This window comes from Camellia sinensis, chromosome 12, assembly GCF_055761805.1.
Source record: "Camellia sinensis isolate YWXY chromosome 12, ASM5576180v1, whole genome shotgun sequence".
Taxonomy (NCBI): Eukaryota; Viridiplantae; Streptophyta; class Magnoliopsida; order Ericales; family Theaceae; genus Camellia; species Camellia sinensis.
This window is the reverse complement of record NC_138972.1, coordinates 158,002,863-158,011,251: the sequence shown is the minus strand read 5'-3', so window position 1 is coordinate 158,011,251 and position 8,389 is coordinate 158,002,863. Positions and strand designations below refer to the sequence as shown.

Sequence of the window (8,389 nt, the reverse complement as noted above, 5' to 3'; positions counted from 1 at the left end):
AGTTTCAATGTTTTTCAGAAACAGATTCTGAAAACAAAATCAAATAACTGAATAGGATTTGTTTAAAAAAAAAAAAAGTCCAAGAGAACGCTTGAACCAAAAACCACTCCACTAATCAAATAAGTAAGACATGAGATGAGAAAGAAAAAGAAAATCATAGAATGGACAAGCTCTACAGCCCATAGTACAAGGCAGAGACAACAAACCAATAGCCAAAGCTTCACATGATAATCCACCAAATCAGTACATATACATACAATACTGTAGTTTTACAACACATAAAATGGATTCAAGTAGCACCCATCATCGATCTACAGCTCCTAAAATGTGGTGGGACCAACTATGAACATGCTCTTTTACTGAAGCTCTTGCTCAGGGAAATAGCCTCAAGATTCAGCATTCGGGACTTGCATGAAGCAAAACCATTTTTTCTGCAAATTAGTACGTCTTCCATATTAGCAAATAATAAGAAAACAAATAGCCCCAACAATAACGTTTAGATGCTTCTTTTGTGTGCTTCAGAAGAGCGTGACAGCTCTGGTTTGCCAAGTGCACAGAATCTGTAATAGCGTCGAGAGTGTTTCTCCGTCGTCGGATTTGCAACAGCGTTGAGATTGGGTCGCCGCCGGTATTGGGTCGCTGGTAAGGGTGGGTTCGACGGAGAAGAAGGAATGAGTGTGTTTTTGTGAGTGTGATTAGAAAGCAAAATCTGTATAGGCTCTGTTCTGTCTTTGGGCGGGAAAATGAAAATGAAATTTCACTTTTTTTTTTTTTTTTTTTAATGGCCGTTTGATCTGCAACGACTGATCTCAGCCGTTGCCAGTAGGAAATGAAGGAGAGGGCCTCAAGGAGAGGATCCGGACTCGACATCAACGTGGGGGGCTGTGGTTGCAAGTCAAAAAAAAAATAAAATTCAACCAATTAAAAAATAGTGGAGGTGGTGGGTCACCCTCATTTGGGATCTCAGTCATTATGCATAGGTTGGTGGGGTACCACGTGAAAATCATGACGACAATTATTTGCTAGTTGTAAACAGAATAAAAAGAAGGTTTGAATTTATAACAATGCTAGGTGGTCCAAAAAATTGTGGCTCAAATGGCTCGAAATACTCAAAACGGTGTCATTTTGGATGTAAAACGACATCGTTTTGATACGTTCGAGCTACAAAAATTCGGGTCACCAAACATTTTTCTTGAATTTAAGGGTCGTTTGGTAATAATTTTTTTAGGTGATTTTTTAATTTTTTTTGATTGTTTAGTTTTTTTGTTTGGATTTTTTGGTTTTTTGACTTTGGAATGGCAAATTTTTTTTGTCCTTATGTATTTTTTGATTTTTTTGTGATTTTTTAGCCAAAGATAATAACCAAACGAGCACTTAAAGAGCATCTTCAATTCATTAAACATGTAATGTTTGTTAGTTAAAATATTTAATATGATTTATTTTTTTTAATTTTAATATACTAAATATATGATTAGATATTTTAACTCGATTTACATTTATTAGTTACATGTAGCTAGCCTTTAAGATTAAATAAATATATTTAATTATTAGGATCATCTCTTTTCATTTTTGTTATTGATGTGACATTTTATAAAATTAATAATTTTTGGATAAAATCTCAAAAATTTTACTAAAATTTCTACCAAATGTTTCGCATAGGTGTAGGATCCACATGGACTCACATGGTGGGCGGTCACACACCAATATGAGATATTTTTTGAGATTTTTAATATCACTTTTTGATGAATAAGTAAAATAAAGAATATGATTAAAATAAAAATATGAAATAATTGATAAGAAAAATAAAATGTATAATTTATAATAATATTTAGATAACCTATTACCGTTGGAAATGCTGTAAAAAAGTTGCAAGTTGACATGGACGGAATTAGGAGAAGATTATAGGGGGGCCATGGCTCCCTGTTTCTGTGAACATTATTGTTTGTCATAAAATTTTAAAAATATATATATCAGTTTATATATAAAATAGCACCCAGTAAAAAAAATAGGGGAATTTTTTTAAAGGTTCCTAATAATAACAATTTAGAGGATAAAAGACATCCAAAAAGATAGTGATGCATCAGGTCCCTGAAACAACTTGGCGCGCGTTTTTAATTATTTTGTGGACCAAAATACCCTTGCCAAAATCAACACAGAAACAAACTCATTCCGACGTTTGAGTTACATTCCAAACATCCAGCATCTTCACGAACAGGAGAACAGCAGAATTAGGGTTTCAACATCATCTGCACTATCGACATTAGAGCTTCGTTATCTTCTCCAAAAATCATTCACATTCCTTCCTCACAAATTTCTCTGACCTAGGTTAAAGCTTCGTTTTCACTACTCATCATCATCTCAGTCCATCTTCGTCACGTCGCATCTTCATCTCGGGCCATATCAGCTCATCATTCAAGTTTCATCCTAACTCTGGTCAGTTTTTCTACAATACAACTAGATTTTCTCTGGAAACACAGTTAATAGCATTTTATAATAACCTTCCATAAATTAGGGTTTCAATTTCGTAATAAAAAGCTACCTGAATTTGGAAAAAGTTATTTCTGTGTGTTTTGAACTTATTCTTCAACATGTTTGTGTGATTTTATCTGTAAATTTCTCTGGCATTTGAATTTCTCTGATTTTTGATTAATGTACGTTTCTTCTTTCAATTTTCTCTGGCATGTTTATTTTCACAAAAACAATTTTTTGTGTTTTTATCTTATTCTTGAACATGTTTCTGTAATTTTGTCTATAAATTTTCCTGCTCCGTAAATTTCTCTGTAATATGTATTTTTAATTGGAATGTCTATCTTTCTCTGGAATGTCTATTGCTTTCTTGCCTCTGTCTTAAGTTTCTCTGGTATTTATAATTTTCTCTAACCACATCACATCACTTTCCTCCCTTGTCATTTTTAATTTTTTCTGACCACATCACATCACATCACTTTTCTCCCTTGTCTTAAGTTTCTCTGGTATTTATAATTTTCTGTCTTTGTCATTTTTAATTTTCTCGGGAATTTTAATATTATGGACTGGAATGAATGTTTCTTCTTTGAATTTTCTCTACCATGTGTATTTTGAGAAAAAGTTATTTCTCTGAATTTTGATCTTATTCTTGAACATATTTCTGTGATTTTGTCTATGAATTTCTCTGCTTTGTAAATTTCTCTGGAATATGTATTTTTCTCTGCAATGTCTACTACACTCTTGCCCCTGTCTAAGTTTCTCTGGTATTTATAATTTTCTCTGACCACATCGCACCACTTTCCTCCCTTGAGTGTCTATCATGGTTAATTTTCTCTGGAATGGAAATTTCCTCAAGAATGTGTAATTTTCTCCAGAATGTGCATTTTTCTCTGGTATGTTTATTTTGTTCAATTCTTGATTTCAATATGGTGTAATTCTCAGTGGCATGTTTACATTACTTTGTTTATTTTATCTTTGCTAATTGTGGAATGGAAATTTTCTTTCACTTGCCATGTTTACTTTTTTCTATCATTCATTTTCTCTGGTATGTTTACTTCTATATGTAATTTAAACAATTATTGAAAATTTCTCTCCCATGTTTATGATGCTGTGTTGATTTTCTCTGACATTTAATTTTTAATGTCCAATTTTCTCTGGCATGTCAAATTTTCTCTGGCATGTCCAATTTTCTGTAATTTTCCCTTATCTGTAATTTTCTCTGGCATCTCCAATTTTCTCTTTTTTGTAATTTTCTCCATTATCTGTAATTTTCTCTGACATGTCCATTTTTCTCTGGGATTTAATGTTGACATCTTTATGTTTTAATCATTGTCTAGAAATGGCAAAATGTAAAAGTAGCGAAACACCGGAAACACCAAGCAAAAAACAGAAACTCTCTCAGTCTTCTTATAGACTAGGATCAAAAACCAGCAGCAAAACACTAGAAACACCAAGCAAGAAAGAACAACTCTCTCAGTCTTCTTATCATCTAAGATCAAAAACCAGCACCAAAACACCACAAACTCCTCCCCAAAACACACAAGTCCAAGCTGATGAAGCAACTAGCATCCAGATGAGTACCCCAACTTCAAAAGACTCAAGCTCAAGGGGGAAAAAACCTGTTAAACTCCACAGAAAGAGAGCTCACTACAGCATTCAATTCCGATCCAACCTCTCATCTGTCGTCTCCTTCTTTCAAACACTTAAATTCAATTCAAAACATCTTCTAGAGCTTCAAAAGACCCCATTCTGGTATTTGATCCAAGCTCTAACCACTGGAAGGATGGATCCAAAGAAATTTAGGAAATCCGATGATGATGTAATTGCCATAATCCAATGTTACAATGAAAAAACAAAAGCATTCACAGTTGGGAAGAAGAACCTGACCTTTACAACAAATGACATGACCTTGATTTTTGGTTTGGAAGGAGGTAAAGGAGCCATGTCATTAAGATACTCTAAAAAGTCAAAATCTGCATTCCTTAAGAGAAGATTTCAAAAGGACACAAGGCTTACTGGTCCTGTTCTTAAAAATGCCTTGGTCAAAGCAATGAAAGGCAAGCAACCAACTGACTTCAAAGATGTAGCAATCATTGTTACATTGTACTTGTGTCTCACCCTATTTTTTGCAACAAGTGGGAATTCAATAGGTTGGGTTTTTATAAAGTATGTGGAACCTCTTGAATCAATGAAACAGTATGATTGGCCGGAAGCAATCACATCAACATTGATTGATTCTATCATGGCATTGCACAAATGTAATAACCCTCACCACTGATTACCGTTAAACATTGATTACTGATAACTGAACTGATCATGACTGATAATTGGACTGATTAAAAATACTGAACTGACTGACTGAAGTTGGAAACTGAATTGACTGAGTATATGTTAGTTAATTGCATTCTATCTGTTTGACTGTATGGTTATCTGTTCATGCTTATGTGTTTAAACTGCTAATTGAAGGCCTTATCGGCGGCCGAATTAGAAACCGATTGATGTTTTACGACCATCATATTTAATGTGATTTTATGGTGTATTTACCTGAAAACTGATTAGGTATGATTAAATTAGATTAAAATAAGCTAATTAAAGAGTTGGACTTATTTACCGAATCGCCACCCTTAGTGGCCCACTCAATACACACACTTGAAACTTGTATACACTCCACGTATTTGATTAAACCAACATTTCTTCTCACATTTTGAGCCTCAACCGACCCTAGAGAGAGAGAGAGACTTGAAGAGTTGGTTTTCATCTTGAATTGTTTGGAATTGCTTGAGGATTGAAGTGTTGATTGCTACTTTGAGCTCCTAGACCTTGAACACAAGACTAAGGTAGGACATCCATCTCCTTGTTGTTGTCTTAGAATTCATTCTTGCACAATTCATGCTTCAATTGTAGAGCTAAGCCATGTTTGGTGCATACATGTTGTTATAGAGTGTAATTCATGCATGCATGTTGTTAATGTAGAAGTTTGAGTTGAATTCATGGTGAAATGTTGCATGCATGCTCATAATTTTGTAATGGTTCATGTTTTCAACTTGTTTTTGGATCAATTGGCTCCTTAGAGCATCAAATTGAAGCTTTGAAATGATTTGAATTCATGCATGTTTGCATGTTCTTCATATTCTTGAAAATGGGTTTGAATATGGTTTTAATTGACTCACCTTTGGGGCTTGAATTCATAAATTGAGCTTTGAAACTTGTTATACATTGAATTTAGTTATGTTTTCCAGAATTTGGGCCCAAGAGGTCGAGTTTGGAGTGGTAGAATGCTTGGTTTGAGCTTGGGAGGCAGATCTGGAAATTCCAGATTTGGCTTCCTCGCTCGAGCGAAGGATTCCCCGCTCGAGCGAGAACCTTTGTCCAGGAATCCGCTCGAGCGACCATCGCGCGTAAAATCGCAGCATCCAGTATTTTTACTGTTTCGACAGACCGCTCGAGCGAAGTATTACTCGCTCGAGCGAAGCCTTTGATTTTGGAAGCCCGCTCGAGCGAAGAAAGTCCCGCTCGAGCGAGGCTCCTATTTTCAGCAAGTTTGCAAAATGTTTTCTAAGTGCATTTTTGCATCCTCATCCCATCCTAGGCATTCTTAGGCCTAGTTTAAGGCATCTTAATGAGGATATAGATGTAGAACACACCAAGGCAAATTAGGGATTAAGTTATGAGATTTCCCAACTGTGTAGCTTAGTGTGTTCAACCTGTTAACTGTGTAGGGTTGGCGACTGGGGAGACACGCACTAGCATACTGTAGCCCGAACTCTGTGAGTAACGATTGTGTAAAGATATGTTCACAAATGATTATCTTCTGAATACTGAACTGAACTGTTTACTGAACTGATATTACTGAATGAATGTATGTCCTTTATTTCTGAACTGTACTGTGGCATCCTTAGTACCTACGGTTTACTGTTACTGTTACTGTTACAGAGATCTCTGTCGGTTCCCTCGTGGAACCACTACTGTTTACTGACTGATGGCCATCACTACTGTTCGGTCTTTTAAGACCTACTGTTACTGTTATGCTAATGGATGTACCACATATGACTGTTTACTGTACTGAACAACTGAAATACTGATTGAATTGAACTGTTTTCATTTCTGTAAGGACATTCATTCTAAACCCCTTTACGCATTATGTTATTCACTGGGCTTTAGCTCACTGCTCATATATATATGTAGGTGTTCAGGCACCAGACCGCAGCTAGGAGCGTCAGGCTTACTCCAGTTTTGTCAAGCCAGCCTTTGTGCCTCACTGCGAGGTTCCGAGCCTATCTGCTAAGGCTTAGGGGTGTTTTAAGATTTCCCATTCTGTACTGTTTCACTGTTTTGTATAGACTGACTGTTCACTGTACCGCTATCTAGGGTTGAGTCCCTAGTTTGAATGAATGTAAATATTGTGCATACTGTTCTGTACTGTTTATGTATGAATGCATGAAAAATCTTTTGGCATACAGACTGTCACAGCTCATTGGACATTGTTTAATTACTGTATTGGCTTCCGCCAGGCCCTGTACTCTGTTTTACTGTATTACTGATCTGCAGGCCTTCGGTAATCTTGGATTACTGGCCGGTTACGGTGCTAAACCCATAGGGCCGAGTTTGGGTCGTGACAACAAAACTCCAGAAAAAGTTACGGGGTGTGTCATTGCATTGCTGGTAAGTATAATATCCATTCAAATTTGCAGTTATCATACTTACAAATTTGTGCGTTTACAAAATTTTATTTACTTTCATTTCCATCACAGTATTGGCTATGTGAACATGCAACTATCATTGACTCGGAAGACAGTAACACAACTGACTTCCCAAGATGTGCCAAGTGGAACCTGCAAACCTTGACGAAACAGCTGCAGAAGACACCAGTCCACTCTCTTGCACCTCGACAGGTTAGATTCCTATTGCTACTGAAATCTCAGTGAAATTCCAAAATTTCTCTGACCACTGCTTTGTTTCCCTCCTTGTGCATTGATTGATTAAGATCAATTTTCTCTGAACTATCAATTTATGTTTTCTTCTTTGCTTACCACTGGTCTATTTCTGCTATTGTAATCAATTTTCTCTGCTATCCAAATTTCTCTGACCACAATTGTAACACATTAACTTATATGCCCTGATTGATTTTCTCTAATATCTGAATTATGTTGGTTGTTTCATAATTTTCTCTAGCCTATCAAATTTTATCTCCTTGTGTTTAATTTTCTCTGCCCATAACTTATGTGCCTTGCATCTTTGATAAACACTGTTTATTTCTACCCTTCTAATGAATTTTCACTGGAATTCAAATTTCTCTGACACAATTATAGTAAAACATTAACTTATATGCCTTGATTGATTTTCTCTGATATCTAAATTGTGTTGCTTGTTTCATAATTTTTTCTGCCTCATAAAATTAACTCATGTCTCTAATTTTGTCTGGCCCATACAATTTTCTCTGAAGTTTGTTTCCCATTAGTATCATTTAGATGAATTTTATTTTTCTTATTTGAATTTTTTCTCTCAGTGAATTTTGTAACATTTCTCTAATAAAAGAGTCTCCTGTTACAGATTGATAACAAGCAGCTAGTCAAAAACCCATCAGAGGAGTTCCGTCTTGGCAAAAAGACGAAGAAAGAATTAAAAAAGGCAATTGTCAAATTTACAGAGGCATTACAAGATCCATCTGAAGATGGAGGGAATGAACAAGCAGAAGGCAACACAGAAGAATACGAAGCCAACAATGGACAAGAACATCAAACAAGCAGCACAGAAGAAGAAACCAGCGAAGAAAGTGAAGAAATAGAACCAGAAGACAAAGAACAAAATGAACAGAAATAAGAAGACAGTGAACAAGAAGATGAAGAAGAAGATGAACAGCAAGAAGAAAACAAGGATGAAAGTGATGAAGAAGAAAATAATAAGTCGATGGACCAACAACATG

At 35.6% G+C, this 8,389-nt stretch overlaps 1 long non-coding RNA gene across 1 annotated transcript; it reads left to right on the top strand.

The window, feature by feature from the left end:
• The first annotated feature begins 7,086 nt into the window (after positions 1-7,086).
• On the top strand, positions 7,087-8,070 carry LOC145804311 (uncharacterized). The gene is made up of 3 exons (XR_014345946.1): positions 7,087-7,128; positions 7,218-7,358; positions 8,017-8,070. It is a non-coding gene; the product is annotated as an uncharacterized LOC145804311 (long non-coding RNA).
• The last annotated feature ends 319 nt before the right edge of the window (positions 8,071-8,389 follow it).